Source organism: Peromyscus californicus, unplaced genomic scaffold, assembly GCF_007827085.1.
Source record: "Peromyscus californicus insignis strain IS unplaced genomic scaffold, ASM782708v3 Scaffold_11__1_contigs__length_118956290, whole genome shotgun sequence".
NCBI lineage: Eukaryota > Metazoa > Chordata > Mammalia > Rodentia > Cricetidae > Peromyscus > Peromyscus californicus.
Window position 1 is genome coordinate 5122739 of NW_026294402.1, and position 17856 is coordinate 5140594.

Below are 17856 nucleotides of genomic sequence, written 5' to 3' on the forward strand. Positions count from 1 at the left end.
TTACAGTCTGTAGCACATCTATCCAGGCCCTTCTGGATTTTAAAGTCTCCATTGAGAAGGTGAGTGTAATTCTAATAGGTCTGCCTTTATATGTTACTTTGTCTTTCTCTCTTACAGAGTTTAATATTCTTTTTGCTGTTGTTGTTGTACTGTAAATTTAGTGTTTTGAATATTACGAGGTGAGGGGACTTTCATTTCTGGTCCAATCTATTTGTTGTTCTGTAAGCTTCTTGTACCTTTATAGGCATTTCTTTCTTTAGGTTAGGAAGATTTTCTTCTATGATTTTGTTCATTATATTTTCTGGGTCTTTTAGCTGGTTCTTTTCCTTCCTCTATTCCTATTATTCTTAGGTTTGGTCTTTTCTTAGTTTTCTAGATTTCCTGGATGTTTTGTGTCAGGAATGTTTTAGATTTAATATTTTCCTTGACCAAGGCATCCATTTCTTCTATTGTGTCTTCAATATCTCTTCCATCTTTTGTATTCTGTTGGTGAAGCTTGCCTCTGAGATTCCTGTTTGAATTCCTAAATTTTTCATTTCCAAATTTCCCTCAGTTTGGGATTTCTTCATTGATTCTATTTCTAGTTTCAAGTCTTGAGCAGTTTTTATTCATTTCCTTCCCCTGTTTGATTCTGTTCTCATGGATTTCTTTATGAGATTCATTCATATCCTTTTAGAGGACTTCTGACATATTCATAAAGACGATGTCTTTGTCACATGCTTCATCTCATCCTACTGTGGTGGGATGCTGGCCTCTAGTGGAGACATATTGTCTTGACTATATTGTCTTGAAGGTGTTGATATTTGGTCTTGTCTTTGTTGGGTAAGTGTTTTGTTCCTTGCTTCCTGTTGCCCTGTCTGGTCCTCAGGGGAGTGTGGTGGCTGTGTGTTGCTTTACAGGGAATTCCTATGGGATCTTGCTAGGTGTGTCCACTGGGAGTTCTGGGTAAAAGGTGTTTCTAGGTATTGGGAGCTGACACTTAGGAATGGGAATAGGGTTTGAGAGAGTACACTGGAGGTATGAAAGCATGATCCAGCATGATCTGCCTAGTCTCCTGGGGACAGGAATAGATTGTGAGGAGTGGTCACAATGGTTGTTCTGTTACAGAGTTGACCATGAAAATGGGGGATTGGATTTTCAGGAGATTTTGAAGATCTGCAGTTAGCTTACCTGCTTCCTTGGCTGATGTTGTAATTGATGTCTTTTACCTAGCAGAATGTTTTGAAAGGACATTTGTGCTGTATCATTGCAGTATAAATCAGTACTTTATTCCCCCTTTAAAATGAATTAAAACTAGCATTACTGAGATGTAATTCACTCACCATACAATTTGCTCACGTATAAATGATAAATCAGTGGCTATTTAGTATAGTTGCAGAATTATACAACACCACAATGATTAATTCAAGGGAAGTTTAATCCTTTTTGGGTTTCTTGGGTTTATTGGTTAATGATTTATATCAGTTTTGGGTCATTATGTCTTTGGATAATTTTTATGATTCGTCTTTCTTCTCTTCATTGGATTTCCATTATACATGATGTCCTGGTTAGATTTTTTTCATTCTTTCTTTTTAGTCAACTTGAAACAAACTGAAATCATCAGGATGAGGAACCTCAGTTGAGAGACTCCCTCTATCAGATTGTCTGTAGGCAAGGCTGTAGTGCATTTTCTTAATAATTGATTGATGTGAGTGGTCCATCCAGTGTGTGTGTGTGTGTGTGTGTGTGTGTGTGTGTGTGTGTGTGTGTGTGTATGTGTGTGTATGTGTGTACACCCCTGGGTAGGTGCTCCTGGTGTGTTTAAGGAAGCAAACTGAATAAGCCACAGGGAGCAAGCTAGTAAGCAGCACTCCCCCATAGCTTCTAGGTTTATGCCTTGATTTTCTACTCTGGTTTCCCTCAATGATTAACTGTTATATGGAACTGTAAGGTGAAATAAATCCTTTCCTTCCCAAGTTGCTTTTGGTCATGATGTTTCATCACAGCAACAGACACCATAACTAAGGCATGGGTTGTGATGCTTTGATGATGTCCTTCAGGTCAGTGAGGCACTGTTCATTTTCTTTTCGTACCCATACTGGATAGCCTCAGTCGACTGGACTTAGTTTGCTGACTCTTCATTTTGTCTGCCTAATCTGCTCTGGACTTACTGTAGTGCACCTTTCACTTCAGTTCCTAGATGCGGTGGTTTGAATAAGAGTGCCCCCCATAGGCTCATCTATTTGAATGCTTAGTCACCAGGGAGTGGAACTCTTTGAAAGGATTGGAAGGATTAGGAAGACTATCACTGTGGGTAGGCTTTGAGGTGTCAAAAACCCAAGGCAGACTCAGTCTTTCTTTTTCTCAGCCTGTGGATCGGGATGTGTGTCGCTCTCAGATACTGCTCCAGGGCCATGTGTGCTGCCATGCTCCCACCATGGTGGACTAAACCTCCAAAACTACAAGCAAGCCCCAAATCAAATGTTTTTTCTTTTTTTCTAAATAAGAGTTGGTCATGATGTCTCTTCACAGCTATAGAACACTGACTAAGACAGAAATTGGTAGCACAGAGCTGCGTATTGCTAGGATAGGTCTAACCATCCTGCTTGTTGGTTGAGACTGGCTTAGGAAAGCAGTTGAATGCTATAAGCAGGGCTTAATGGACCTTAGCAGTAGGGGTATGGAAGACAGTGGTGCTGAGGGCAATGTAAATTATTAAAGCCTGGTTCAAGAGGTTTCAGAGGGAAAGAATATTAGTAAGTTGCCTAGAAACCATTCTTGTGATATTTTGGCAAAGAATGTGGTTGCTTTCTGCCATTGTATGAAGAATCTGCCTGAGGCTAAATTGAAGAGTTTTGGATTAATGGCTTGGCAGAGGAGATTTCAAGACATCCTAGTATTAACTATGTCATGTGGATGTTAATAATCACTTATATACAGATCTGTAACGAAAAGAAGCATACTGGACAAAGAGAAATACAAGATGTACAGTTTGAAGTGAAAAGGAGCACCAGGAAAAGTGATTGAGCTAAGTCAAGTGTTCAAGTAGATAAAAGAAAAGCCTGATTCTAAATGGGATAGAGGGAGTGGTGACTTCAGGGTAAGACTCCAACCAGTTAAGTTTCCGATTTATAAAAAGAAATTAAAAGAAAGCCTAAACAGGCATATGTCATGGCTGTGCCTGCATGGAGACCCAGAGAGGCCATTGTGTGAAGCTGTGAAGGTGAAGGTATTTATGAAGGTATTTATGACTCTAGATGTTGGGGAGGACAGAACTGTGGGTACCTGCCCAGGAGATCTGCTAATAATGGGTGGAACCAGCCCAAGAGAGAAGTGTGTTGCAGTCAACAAAGTTGAAAGGAATTGGAGACCTGAAGAGACCTTTGACATCACACATGGAGATGCAGAACTTGGAGTTTGGCCTGCTGGTTTTCAGTCTTGCTTTTGCCCAGTATTTCCTCACTATGCTGCCTTTTCTCCCTTTTGGGATGGTAATGTTTATTCTGTGCCATTGTATGTTGTAAGTATGCAATCTACTTTTTGATTTTATAGAGGACTACAGTTAAGAGATGACACAATCTCAGAAGAGACTTTGAACTTTAGACTTTTAAATAAGTTTGGGATGTTATAGCCTAAGGGGCTTTTAAAGTTTGACTGAATACACTTTGCATTATGATATAGCTAAAGCCTGTGGGGGTCAGAGAGTAGAATGTGGTGGTTTGAAATAGAGTGCCCCCCATAGTCTCATATATTTGAATGCTTAGTCATTAGGGAGTGGAACTTTTCAAAAGGATTAGAAGGATTAGGAGCTATGGCTTTGTCAGAAGTATGTCAGTGTGGGTGAATTTTTAGGTATCACACTCTCATGCCAGGCCTCTCTCTCTGTCTCTGCCTACAGATTAGAATGTAGCAGGGCTGGAGAGATGGCTCAGTGGTTAGGAGAACTGGCTGCTCTTCCATAGGTCCTAAGTTCAATTCCCAGCAACCACCTGGTGGCTCACAACCATCCATAATGAGATCTGGTGCCCTCTTCTGACCTGCAAGTATAAATGTAGGCAGAATACTGTCTGTCACCATGCACAAAACTTAAGTCCAAGTGGACCAAAGACCTCAACATAAATCCAGTTACTCTAAACCTGATAGAAGAGAAAGTAGGAAGTATCTTGAACTCATTGGCACTGGAGATCACTTCCTAAATATAACACCAGTAGCACAGACACTGAGAGCAACAATTACTAAATGGACCTCCTGAAACTGAGAAGCTTTTGTAGGGCAAAGGACACGGTCAATAAGACAAAATGACAGCCTGCAGAATGGGAAAAGATCTTCACTAACCCCACATCTGACAGAGGGCTGATATCCAGAATATATAAAGAACTCAAGAAATTAAACACCAAAATACCCAACGGTCCAATTAAAAAATGGGCTCTAGAGTTAAACAGAGAATTCTCAACAGAAGAAGCTCAAATGGCTGAAAGACATTTAAGGAATTGCTCAACATCCTTAATCATCAGGGAAATACAAATAAAAACAACTCTGAGATACCAACTTACACCCACCAGAATGGCTAAGATCAAAAACACCAAAGACAGCTTATGTTGGAGAGGATGTGGAGTAAGGGGAACACTCCTACACTGTTGGTGGGAATGCAAACTTGTACAGCCACTTTGGAAATCAATATGGCACTTTCTTAGAAAATTGGGAATCAATCTCCCTCAAGACCCAGCTATAACACTCTTGGGCATATACCCAAGGAATGCTCAATCATACCACAAGGACACATGCTCAGCTATGTTCATAGAAGCATTATTTGTAATAGCCAGAGCCTGGAAACAACCTAGATGCCCTTCAACTGAAGGATGGATAAAGAAAATGTGGTACATATATACAGTGGAGTACTACTCAGCAGAGAAAAACAATGACATCATTAGGTTTGCAGGCAAATGGATGGAACTAGAAGATATCATCCTGAGTGAGGTAACCCAGACTCAGAAAGACAAACATGGTATGTACTCACTCATAAGTGGATACTAGATGTAAAGCAAAGGATAACCAGACTGCAACTCACAACTCCAGGGAGGCTATCTAGTAAAGAGGGCCCTAAGAAAGACACAGGGATTTACCAGTGAAAGAGAAATGGATGAGATCTACATGAGCAAACTGGGGGTGAGGGTGGGTAATGGAGGGCAAGGGTCGGGGGAAAGTGAGCTTAGGGGAGTGGGAGGTCCCAGCTGGATCAGGAACAGAGTGGGAGAACAAGGAAAGAGACACCATGATAAATGAAGACCCCATGGGAATAGGAAGAAGCAGAGTGGTAGAGAGGTCCCCAGAAATTCACAAAGATACCTCCACTATAGACTACTGGCAATGGTCGAGAGAGTGCCTGAACTAACTTACTCTGGTGATCGGATGGCCGAACACCCTAACTGTCATGATAGAACTGTCATTCAGTGACTGGTGGAAGCAGATGCAGAGATCCACGGCTAAGCCCCAGGTGGAGCTCCAGGAGTCCAAGCATCGGAGAGAGAGGAGGGGTTATATGAGCAAGAGAAATCGAGACCATGATTGGAAAAAGCACAGGGACAAACAGCCAAACTAGCAGAAACACATGAACTATGAACCAATACCTGAGGAGCCCCCATGGAACTGGATCAGGCCTTCTGGATAAGTGAGACAGTTGATGAGCTTGAACTGTTTAGGAGGCCCCCAGGCAGTGGGACCGGTTCCTGTCCTTGGTGCATGAGCTGGCTTTTTGGAGCCTAGTGCCTATGCTGAGACACTTTGCTCAGCCTTGGTGTAGGGAGGAGGGGACTGGACCTGCCTGAGCTGAATCTACCGGGCTAGGCTGACTCCCCAGGGGAGTCCTTGCCTTGGAGGAGGTAGGAATGGGGGGTGGATTGGGGGGGAAGGCTGGGGGTGGGAGGAGGGAGGATAGGGGAATCCATGGCAGATATGTAAAATTAAATTAATTATAAAATAAAAATATTTATTAAAAAAAGAAGAAAGCATGTAGCTCTCAGCTTCTGCTCCCTGCCGTGCATGCTGCCATGTTCCCTGCTTCCTGGACCAAACCTCTGACACTGTGAGAAAGCCCCCAGTCAAATGCTTTTCAAAGTAAGAGTTGCCTTGGTCATGCTGTCTCTTCAGAGCAGTGACTAAGACACTATATTTTAACATTCTATAATGAATGTATAACTATAAATATAAATGTATGCAGTTAAATAACTTCTTAGTCTGGGGAATACAGGCTTGTGAGTAGAGTTCTTGCTTGGCATTCACAAAATCATGAGTTTTTGTTCCCAGCACTATATAAACTGGATGTGGTGGTGCTTGCCTGTAATCTCAGCACTCCAAAAGTAGAGGCATGAGGATTAGAGTTCAAGGTCATCTTTGACGTAATAGTGAGTTTGAGACCCACCTATGATACTTAAGACCCTGCTGCAACAAACAAAACAAAGAAAATGAAACAATAATAACAAAAACCTCCATGTTCTTTATTGATATTCTCTATTTGGTGGATGCCATCCTCAGACTTACTTTAAGTACACTGTCTTTTTCATAGGACCTGTAGGTCTTACACCATGGGTCTCCTTAGTTTCTTGAGTATGTTTAAGTAGCCAACTTAAAACTTTTGTCTCCCAAAGTTCATTATCTGACTTTTATAGGGACAATTTCTATTCTCTTTCTCTCTGTCTCTCTCATCTCTGTTTCTCTTCCCCTTTCCCCTTCTGTGGTATGTGTGTGTGTGTGTGTGTGTGTGTGTGTGTGTGTGTGTGTGTGTGTGTGTGTGTTTGTGTGTCTTTATATTCTGAGCATGCTCTATGTTTTCTTCTTCCTTGAACATGCCTCATACTTTTTTGTTGTTGAAAATTAGGTAGTTTAAGTAATTTGGCAGTCTAGAATTTACCTCCCACCCCCAGTCCCCAGGGTTTATTTTGGGTTGATTTTTGCTTAGTGAATTTTTGGAACTCCTTTTCTAAAGTCCTTGTTCTTTTTTTATGTGTGACCTCTGAAATGTCTACTTGTTTACCTTAGTGGCTGGCTAAATGATTAGTTGGATTTCCTTTTATGTCTGGTTTCAGTGTCTTTCAGGCTTTGCCAAAAGGCTCTTTGTGTATTTGAAGGCATATCACTGACAGGCAGCTGTGTAGTTGACAACCCTGCCTTAATCTTTACTTCTTGTTTGTGCAGAACCTCAATATCAGATGAAGGTGAGAGTTTAGGACCCTCTCATGTCTGTCTTAAGCATGTGCACAGCTGTATACATGCCCATGACTATATAGGTAAGTAGTTGTCTTGGTTGTTAACTCTATTTGGAATCAACTAAAAGGCAAGGCCATGGGATGGGAACATTAGTGATCATGTTGTTTGAAAGGTTCATCCTAAATGTGGACACACCTTCTGGCGGCAGATCAGATGAAAGAACATGGAAAACGATACCTTTGGTTTTGTCTGTTTGCCTTCACTCTCACTGGTGGATTCATCTGTGCTGTCCTGTGAAGGCACTCTTTCACTGATATTATAACCCCCTGCTTCAGGATTCCAACAAAGACTTCAGCAGCTCTTCAGGAACCTTCTAGGCGTTTGGCACCAGATTGAGACTGTTGAGACAGCTAGCTTTGTGGAATGAGCAACTACTGGATTCTTGGCCTTTATGTTATGGGTCAGCCTACCAGACTATCTACTACTACCAGACTACCCAGACCAATCACATAAACCAATCTAATAAATCCCATTTTAGTAATATTCATCTATCAGTTTGTCTCCTCTAGAAAACCTTGATGTGGCCTTCTAGATTCCCAAGAAGATGTCTCAGCTCTTCAAAGTCCCTATAGGCATCTTATTCTTCAGATTTCCTTTTTAGGCATTTGGACATTTCCTTTTTAGGCATTGTCCCAACTGTCATCTGCTGCTTCAGACAGCTGAAGTGCAACACAATTGCTCCACTTGTTTTCAGCTGACATCTAGGTTGCTGGTTGCTGATGGTGCTTCACAGTTGAACAGCTTCCAAGTAGGGTCAAATAAACTGGTAGGCGACTTCTTGTAGAGAACCACTAAGCAGACAGCACAATGACACACTCTGAGGATATGCTTAGAGCTCCCCTCCCTCCCTGTCTACCTTCTCAGTATATGCGGTAAAAGCTACAGTTCTCGCTGTCTAACGAGACTATCTATTGAGCCATCTTGCTGGACCACAACTGCATTTTTATTTCTTGCCTTGCTGGAAAAGTGCTGAGTGTGGCAGAAGATGTGCTCTGTACTCTTTCACATCCTTTGTCTGTTTGGGGCACTGATGTAGATTCGATCTTTAAATACCCAAGGCTCACTCCTCTAGCAATTTATATCATTTGGAGAAATGCTAGATGAGGATACAAAAGTACTGGCCTTCCAAATGATGGCCTTCCTTCTTCCAAATTAAGGCTCATGATGAACTAGGCTCTGTGATACTCCTGGGCACAGACAGAAACTCCTGCTGTAGGAATCCTTAGCGGATCTCGAGCACTGGTTATAGTTACAGAGATTGTAGACCCCAGGCATGGTGGCAAACTGCTCTCCAAATCTTTCTAAGAGCTAGCTAGAAAGGACTTTTATTGTAATAACTACAACTTTATAAGTTTTCATTATAATTTAAAAATGTGTGTATTATGGTCCATGGGCATATGTAGAAATAATACCAAATTGCTATCAAGGGAAATAGCAGCTTAGAAGGAAATGGATTAAAAGCCATGGGTAGAGAAGGATAATTCCTGATTAAGTGTTAGCCAATTTGTAGTAATTTTGTATTCTGTTCTGGAATATGTTGTCCACTATATTTAAAGTTGCATCCATCCCACCCCAAGAAAAGAAATACGACTTGTACAAATTCTCTCTAATGCCTGAAACATCTAGACCCCAAATTTCATATTTTTCTTTCTTTTTGAATGGACTCAGAAGACTGAGAATACCAAAGCAATTCTTTTAGAGTTTGCCCGTTGCTTTAGGGAGGGTCTCAGTACATGAGCATGTCACCTTTACTATTGTTGTTGTATTCTAAAAATGGCAGAAAGGAGTCAAACCATACAATAGGGCCCATGTGGAAGCTTTATTGAGGGGAGGGGAGAGAAGAGGCAGAGAAGGGGGCAGAGACCAGTCCCTGGGGATAATAGTGAAGAAAGAGAAAGAGAAAGAGATGAGAGGTGGGCAAGGCCCATCTTTTATAAGGAAATGTAGTGACTATGTATAGGGAGTGCTCTTAGTGGCTGCAGCTCAGAGTATACCCTATCAGGACCCTAAGGGCAGGCTAGTACAGATGCGTACATGCTGACATCCCTCCCTTTTGTTTACTATAAAATGGTGAGAGTTAGAACGGGGTAGCAGGTGAGGCGGGGATGAGGGTGCTGTGTTCTCGAGACAGTTTCCTGCTGGCCTGGGGATGTCGATCATCTTTTAGGGACCTGAGAATTCCCAGACTTTTAAACTGCTTCCAAAATCAGGATTAGAGTTGTTTGTAATGGAATGTGGGCCTGTTATGGAGTGGCTGGTGTTATATAGGATGTTTGGGTTCTAGCAGAGAAGGAGAGTGTGTGTGTGTGTGTGTGTGTGTGTGTGTGTGTGTGTGTGTGTGTGTGTGTGTGTGTGTGTGTTAGATTTCAAACCAGGGACAAAATGGCTGAGGTGTCTATAATCCAACCATTTTGGTTACCTGGTTCCCCCTTGTCTATTCTCTTTGTGCCTCCTGGTGGCTGCACCTAGTTCCCCTCTCTGCCCTCTCCCTTCTCTTCCTCCTCCTCACATGACTCAGGGTCATATCAACTCAGGACTCTCCCAGATGTCCCTGCCTCTGTCTCTGCTCTCCCTTTTATCTACAATAAATTTTCTCCTCCATTTTACCTAGGAGCAGTCATGTCCTTTTATTTATTTATTTATTTTTTCCATTCAGTGTGATTAGCAGAAAAGATGAGTGTGGTAATATATTGTGTATCAAATAAAGCTTGCCTGCTCACAGAGTAAGCAACTAGATTAAACATAGAGGCTAGGCAGGGGTGGCACACACCTTTAATCCTTACACTCAGGAGGCAGAGATCTGTCTGGATTTCTGTGAGTTTAAAGCCACCCTGGACTAAATGAGATTTATTCAGTCTAGGAGAAAAACAAAGCCAGGCAGTGGTGGCACACACCTTTAATACTAGTACTTGGAAGTCATACACCATTAATCCCAGTACTAGGAAGGAAGTGAAATGGCTGGGCAGAGAAAAGCATGTAAGGTGTGAGGAGACAGGAACTAGAGCCTTTTTGGCTGAGGACACAGGGCATTCAGTCAGAGGATTTGTGGAGTTAGCAAGGTGAGAAGTAGCTGTGGCTTGTTTCCTCTGACCTTTCAGCATTTAGCCCAATACTGGCTCTGGGTTTTTATTATAAGACCAGTAAGGATTTGTGCAACAGATGAGGGCTGTGTAGCACTTTTGTAAGAGTCAAATCCTGAGGTAAGTATGCTTCCTTTCAAGGAACACAACTGACAGAATAGCTTTGGTAGGAACTTGGGATGTGTTGGGAATGAGGTTCAGATATCAGTAATCCCAGAGACAACAGTAGCCCAAAAGATCACGATATCAGTACCTGGACTATTGTTGGAGGTCATGTAGTAGGCTGTGACTTCAAGTTTAGAAGAAGAGCTCAAGAGATGGGGCTGCTAACCACCCCTCACACTCACACATGCTCATTCTCTGTCCCCGTGCTCCTTCTCCTACACTTTCCTCTTCTCCTGGACTGAGGGAGCCACTTTCCACGCAGTGCATTCTGGGCATCCAGGTTGAGCTCGTGACTGCTGTTGCCTTAGGGCAGCAAGAAGAGGCCTTGACTGGGCAGAAGAAGACTGGGCAGAAGATATTGGAGAGGAGTTGACTCACCTGCTGCTGCCAGTGAGACCTACCAACCCATTCACCTGCCCCCTGCCCCATTTACCATGCAGCCTGCTTCTGCAAAGTGGTACAAAAGAAGGGACCATGTAGTCATTGAATTTTGTGTTGAAGACAGTAAAGATGTTAACATAAATTTTGAAAAATTGAAACTTATTTTCAGTTGTCTTGGAGGAAGTGATCATTTTAAGCATTTAAATGAAATTGATCTTTTTCATTGTATTGATCCAAATGATTCCAAGAATAAAATAATAGGCAGGTCAATTTTATGTTGTTTGTGGACAGGAGAATCTGACCAATCATGGCCTAGGTTAACAAAGGAGAGGGTAAAGCTTAATTGGCTTAGTGTGGACTTCATTTTGTTGGTATCCATAGCTTTTCTTGTCATGAAGAAACAAAAGCAAAACCCCTTCCCCAACATAGTTTGGTTATCCTGGTTTCCATTCTGAGGTCAACACATCTTTGAAGTAAACAGGTTGGTTTAGCTCAGGAGTTTTTTCTGTTGTCCAATGTCTCTCTGCAGCTGTTCCTTTCTCATCAGCATTGAGAAAATTCAAGGTTAATAAAGCATTATGCAATCTATTTCCAGGGGTCATTGTTACCTCTTTCTGTTTATTTAGCATATCCTTTAAATTTCAATTAGATCTTTCTATGACTACTTGGCCTGTGGGATTGTGGTATTCCTGTAATATGCTTTATATTGTAATATGCAAAAATACTGTCTCATTTTATTTGAGACATATGCTGGGGCATTGTCAGTCTTAATTTGTACAGGTATTACCATGATGTCCATAACTTCTAATAGGTGTGTAATCACAGAATCAGACTATTCAGAATTCATAAGAGTTGCCCATTGAAATCCTGAATAGGTGTCAATGGTATGGCTATTTTAATCTTCCAAATTCTGCAAAATGAAACACATTCATCCACCAAATTTCATTTCCCTGTATACCTTTAGGATTGCTTCCTGCAGGTAATGAAGTTTGTTTATAGAAGGAACAAGTAGGACATTTTTTTTACAGTTTCCTTGGCTGTTGCCAAGTGATGGAAAAGTCCCTTTTCAAACCTTTGCTATTTACATAGTGTTTCTTATGAAATTCTGAGGCTTCTAGCACATTATTTATTAATAATTGATCAATCTCATCATTATCTTGTGCTAGAGAACCTGATGTGTTTTTTATATATGTGATGTTCTCTATTTCTGATGATTTCCTGTAATTGTATAAATAGTGAAGTTACTTCTGTTTTATCAGAAATAAATTCAACAGTTTCAATATGTAAACCAACTTTCTCTGCATATTGAGAGTCAGTGACTATATTGAGGGGTTCTGTGAAGTCCATTAGTACCATAAAAATGGCATACAGTTGTGTCTTTTGTACAAAAATAGTAGGGGATTTGAACCACTTTACTTAAGTTTCCTGATTTATATCCTACCTTTCCTGATTTATTTGCATCAGTATATAATGGGGGGACTATAGAGATTAGTTTTTGCCATACAGTGTGAGGAAGGACCCATTCAGTTCTTTTCATGAATTCTATTCTCTTGCTTTGGGGATAACAATTGTTAATCTCTCCCAAAAAGTTACTGCAGGCTCTTTGCCAGTATTAATTATATTTCCATAAAGAGGAAATTTCCTCATTAGTTAAAGGTACTACAATTTCTGCTGGGTCCATTCCTGTCAACTGATGAAGTCTTAAATTTCCTTTTAGTATCAAATCAGAGATCTTTTCTAATTAAGTCTTTAACTTCTTACTCAGTTTACATGGTAGAAATATCCATTCCAATATAATATCTTCCCTCTGCATGAAAATCTCTGTGGGGAATTGTCTAGAAGGGAATATGACCAGAATGCAGTTAAGTTCTGGATTCACATGATCCACATGTACTTCTCATATTTTCTTTTCTACTAGAGCCAATTCCTTCTCAGCTTCAGTTGGTAATTCTCTTGGACTATTTAAGTCCTTGTCCCCTTTTAAGGTGTTAGCCAAATTTACTAGTTCATCTTTAGGTATTCCAATGATAGCCTGTAAGTTGGAAATGCTTCCTAACAATTTTTTTTCAAAATCATTAAGACTCTGCAATTGATCTCACCTGAGTTGTACCTTTTGGGGTCTAAGTTTTTGGAGATCTATCTTATATCCTAAGTAATTAATAGAATTTCATCTTTATATCTTTTCAGAAGCAATTTGTAGTCCCCAGTGAGGTAAAACTTGCTTTACTTCTTTTAACATGCTTTCTAAGGTACCTAACTTTGCATCAGCTAATAAGATTTTACCCATATAATGATAAATTATAGATTATGGAAAATTTCTCAGAATTATTTCCAATGGTTTTTGCATGAAATATTGGTGCAGGGTAGGACTATTTAACATTCCCTGTGGGAGGATCTTCCATTGATATCTCTTGACTGGCTGGGAATTGTTATAACTAGGTACTGTGAAGGCAATTTTTTTCTCTATTCTTTTCTTGTAGAGCTATGGTAAAGAAACAGTCTTTTAAGTCAATAACTATAATAGGCCATTCTTTGGGTAACAGAGAGGGAAAGAGCATCCCATTCTGTAGGGAGCTCTTAGGCTGAATTACTTTATTAATGGCTCTCAGATCTGTCAGCATTCTCCATTTACCAGATTTCTTTTTAATAACAAATACAAGAGAATTCCAAGGGCTGGTAGATTCTTCAGTGTGTTGAGCATTAAATTGCTCCTGAACCAGCTGTTCTAATGCTTATAAATTCTTTTATGTCATAGGCCATTGTCCAACCCAGAGAGGTTTATCAGTTAGCCATTTTAAAGGTAGGGCCCTTGGTACTTCTGAAAGTTCAATGACAGTTGTGCTCTGTTTATGTACAGCCTGAATGGTTGGGGGCTGTTTTTTTATAGTATCAAATAATATTCCCAGAAACAGAATTGGTCTGTATTCCACTTCTGAGATTGTACGAATTTTAATCTGGGTATTCCACTGCTGTAACAGATTTTGGCCCCAAAGATTCACCACTACAATTGCCACATACGGCTTCAGCCTTCCTCTCTGTCCTTCTGGCTCTATACATTCAACCCATCTCAAACTTTGTTTTACCTGAGATAGGGTTCCAATCCCTAGAAATTGGACATCTACATCTTGAAGAGGCCAATTCTGATGCCATGATTTTGGTGTAATTATTGTCATATTCACACATGTGTCTACCAGGCCTTCCAGAACAATGCCATTAATTCATACTCTAAGCTTTGGTCTTTGTTCATTTATGGAAGTCTGCCAAAATATTTTTGATCCATCTATCAGAGCTGTTCTATCATCCAGTGCAGTATCATTCTTTACATTAGACACTGAGTTATTTAATTGTCCTGGCGAGGAATTTCTTCCAGAGTGGCTGGTAATGTATGGACCCTGTTCAATTTGGGGACCTACAAGAGGCCCCCTAAGGTGTTTTCTGCTGGTAAAGGGTTGCTTTGTATGTCTATTGTTGATCTGCATTTATTGGTCCAATGCTGACCTTTGTTACATCTTCTACATAATCCAAATGGTTGGGGTCTCCTGTTTGGGTTATTTATAGAAGAAGCATTCATTTTATGAGCACCCTTTGTACAATTTCTTCTTATATGACCTGGTGTACCACAGTTAAAACATTTGGTACCTTGAGGCCTCCTTCCACCTTTGGAAATTGACTCTCCTTTCCAAGCCTCATTGCCATAGTTAAGAGACTCAACACCATTTGTATATTGAATCCATTCCTTCAAAGGTGCTGACCTGGTCTTTAAAGGTGTATGTATTTTTTGCATTCTGTATTAGCATTATTAAAACCAAAGATTGAGTTCATACTTGTCTTAATCCTTGTCTGATACTGCCTTGTTTATAGCTTTGGCCAGTTCTTATAAAAACAAAGCCAGTAAATGGTTCTTTTGGTCATTGGAAAACCTTCACATATAGCTCAGTTGTTTTTCTTGGTTCTGGAATTTCCCCCCAAGCATTTAAAACTGCTATATGGCATAGGGATAATGCATGCTCATCAAAGGTAGCATGTACATTTATATCAGCAAAACAGCCCTCACCAAGAATTTGATCTTGGGAGATCTCAAAACCTCTGATCTTACTTTGTTGTTCAAGAATTTTAGCCTCTTCTCTCAACCAACTTTTCAATTGTAACTGCTGGATGTATTCTAAGACAGCTGAGATTAGCTGATTTCAATCATCTGGTATTATTCTATTTGTAGAAGATCATGTATTTAACATCTGTTTTACATATGTTGAATGTATACCATAGGTGACCACAGCTTTCTTAATGTTTTTTAAATCTCTCATTTAAATAGGTTGCCAGAAGTATTGCATATATGCCTCAGGATGTTTATCATCTGCTGGCTTCTCACAGATGGTGACAGAACAAGCCATTTTATAAGAGTCACCTGGTAACATTACAACTTGTATGGCTTTGCTCTTCTGCTTATTAGTTTCTTTGTTATCTTTACTGAGAGACTCTTCCAGAGCTTGAAATTGATTAATTACCACCTTTTGCAGCGTTTGAACCTTCTCTGTTGTAAAGGATTCTAGAGATTTCATAGAATCATACAATTTTATGTGTTCATCTGAAACATATAATTCCATAGACTTTATTCTATCACTTAGTGATGATCTTTCCTCCTTATAAATTATCTGAATTGCATTAATATTGCTCTGAAGCGTTATTGTTTCATCCATCAAGTATTCATATTTATTTTCAATAGAATTAAATCTGGTTGTCCACTTATTATTAATGAACTGAAGTTCTTGTGGTAAGTTAGCAGATTCCAAAGAAAGAATCAATTTTTCAAAATCCTCACTACTACTCTGCAAAGCCTGAAGTTCTTGTGGTGAATTAGCAGTTTCCATAGAAAGAATCCTTCTATTTAAGTCTTCATTACTACTTTGTAAAGCCTCTATGTCTCATTAATGTTTCATTTTTGCTGTTATATTAAGCCAATTTTTAATGATATGATGTGACTCACTATGCTAATTGCTATTATAGTGAACATTGTATACATCCCATGAAGACTGTATATGTTCTGTAAAATTTCATTCATAGTGCAAACAAAAATGTTTTTAAATTTCTGATATATGATATTGTCTGCCATTTTTTGAGAAATATTCAAAACTTTTACAGAAAAATTTTATTAATTAATTTATTTATTAGCCAGTTTAAGGTGCAAATTTATTGAGTAAATTTACCTTAGATGAAATCCTTGAGAGCCGGTGTCCCAGTTCTCATGATGGTTTTTGGTTGTAGGTATAACACTAATGCAGGTCCTGACGCGTTTTCTGAAGACCTTGACTTGTATTGGGCTAAACAGCTACCGAACAAGTTTAACAAATAAGTAGCTGCCTCTTGGTGGAGATGCTGTGGAGCCAACTATGCACGTATAGGATGGGGGATGCAGACGTGGGGGGAAGCAGCCATGGGCAGCAACACGGACTGGACTCAGCAGGGGTGGGTGGGCACCTAAGGTGTGGCGGTGAAGGCTGCACAGTGGGGAAGCTGTGCAGGGCTGCCACGGAGATGTGCTAGCTCACTGTCACACTCGCATGCACTCTCCCACACACTCTCCCTAGCACCCGCATGCATTCTCCCTAGTTGCAGCACTAGGCATAAGCAGTGTTAAAGGATAAGCAGTATTAAAAGATGCAGCAGCATAAACTGGCAACTCTGGGTGCCATTCTGGGTACTCAGTGGTGTTTCCGGACCGGTGGGGGCGCGCGGTTTGAAAGCAGAGATCTGAGCTACTGCTAGTTCCCGGCAGATTGTGCTGACTGGTCACCGAGTCTGTGGGCGGGATCCATGGAAGCTATCTGCGTGGGTAAAGGGCTGCAGATGGCTCACTCATGCTCCCATGTAGGGGTACCAGGTAAAATGAGAAATGAATGGAGTCTATTTAATGAACAAAGAAATTTATTAGGGTGTAACTCACTATAGCATGGGAGATTTATCGTAGTGTCTGGGAAAGTCAAGCTATGTCCCACATTGATCTTCTGCCTGGTCCAAGCTCTGCCTGGTCAGTCTCAGCATCCAAACCACGAGGGAGCCAAGAGAGCATCATACATGCATCCCAGGTCTAAAGGGTCCTGAGTGGCCATGTCCCAAGGGTATGTACTTGAAGGTCATAGGCAGGTGTAGCAGTCACCTGCTGCCTCTCTTGAGGTGGTGCTTCAAGGTCATAGGTAGACCAGCTACCCACTATAGATATTAATGCAAATTTTGAAAAATCCAAACTTACTTTCAGTTGTTTTGGAGGAAGTGATAATTTTAGGCATTTAAATAAAATAGACCTTTTTCACTGTATTGATCCAAATGATTCCAAGCATAAAAGAACGGATAGATTAATTTTACGTTGTTTGTGGACAGGAGAATCTGGCCAGTCGTGGCCTAGGTTAACAAAGGAGAGGGCAAAGCTTAATTGGCTAAGTGTGGACTTCACCCGTTGGAAAGACTGGGAGGATGATTCAGAGGAAGACATGTCCAATTTTGACTGTTTCTCTGAGATGATGGATCACATGGGTGGTGATGGGGATGCAGATTTACCAGAAGTAGATGGAGCAGATGATGATTCAAAAGACAGTGATGATGAAAAAAATGCCAGATCTGGAGTAAGGAATGTTGTCATCGCCTGGATTTTGTGAAAGTGAAATAACTTCTGCAAGATTTAATAATTGAGAAAATTCCTGAGTCGGCAGCACTAAAGGCAGGTGGTGTATTTGCCTCCTTTAACCCATTTTTTAACCTGTTTTTTTTTAAGGCTTCATTGAGGGTTGATAATGTATCATTGTATGGGGCAATTTAAGTCAGCTAAGGCAATATCCTTATGCATGAACATTTCCCAGGGTTCCATGAAGCAGTTGAGATCCTAGGCAACTGACACAGCAGCTCTGATGAATAAATACACGTTACCTAAGTCTTCTTTCTACAACAGAAGCTCTTACATGTTAGGAAGCTCTCAGTTTAGGGAAGAGAACGAGTT

At 40.5% G+C, this 17856-nt stretch overlaps 1 pseudogene; it reads left to right on the plus strand.

The window, feature by feature from the left end:
• Positions 1-10921: 10921 nt before the first annotated feature.
• Positions 10922-17489, plus strand: LOC128102899 (prostaglandin E synthase 3-like; annotated as a pseudogene).
• The last annotated feature ends 367 nt before the right edge of the window (positions 17490-17856 follow it).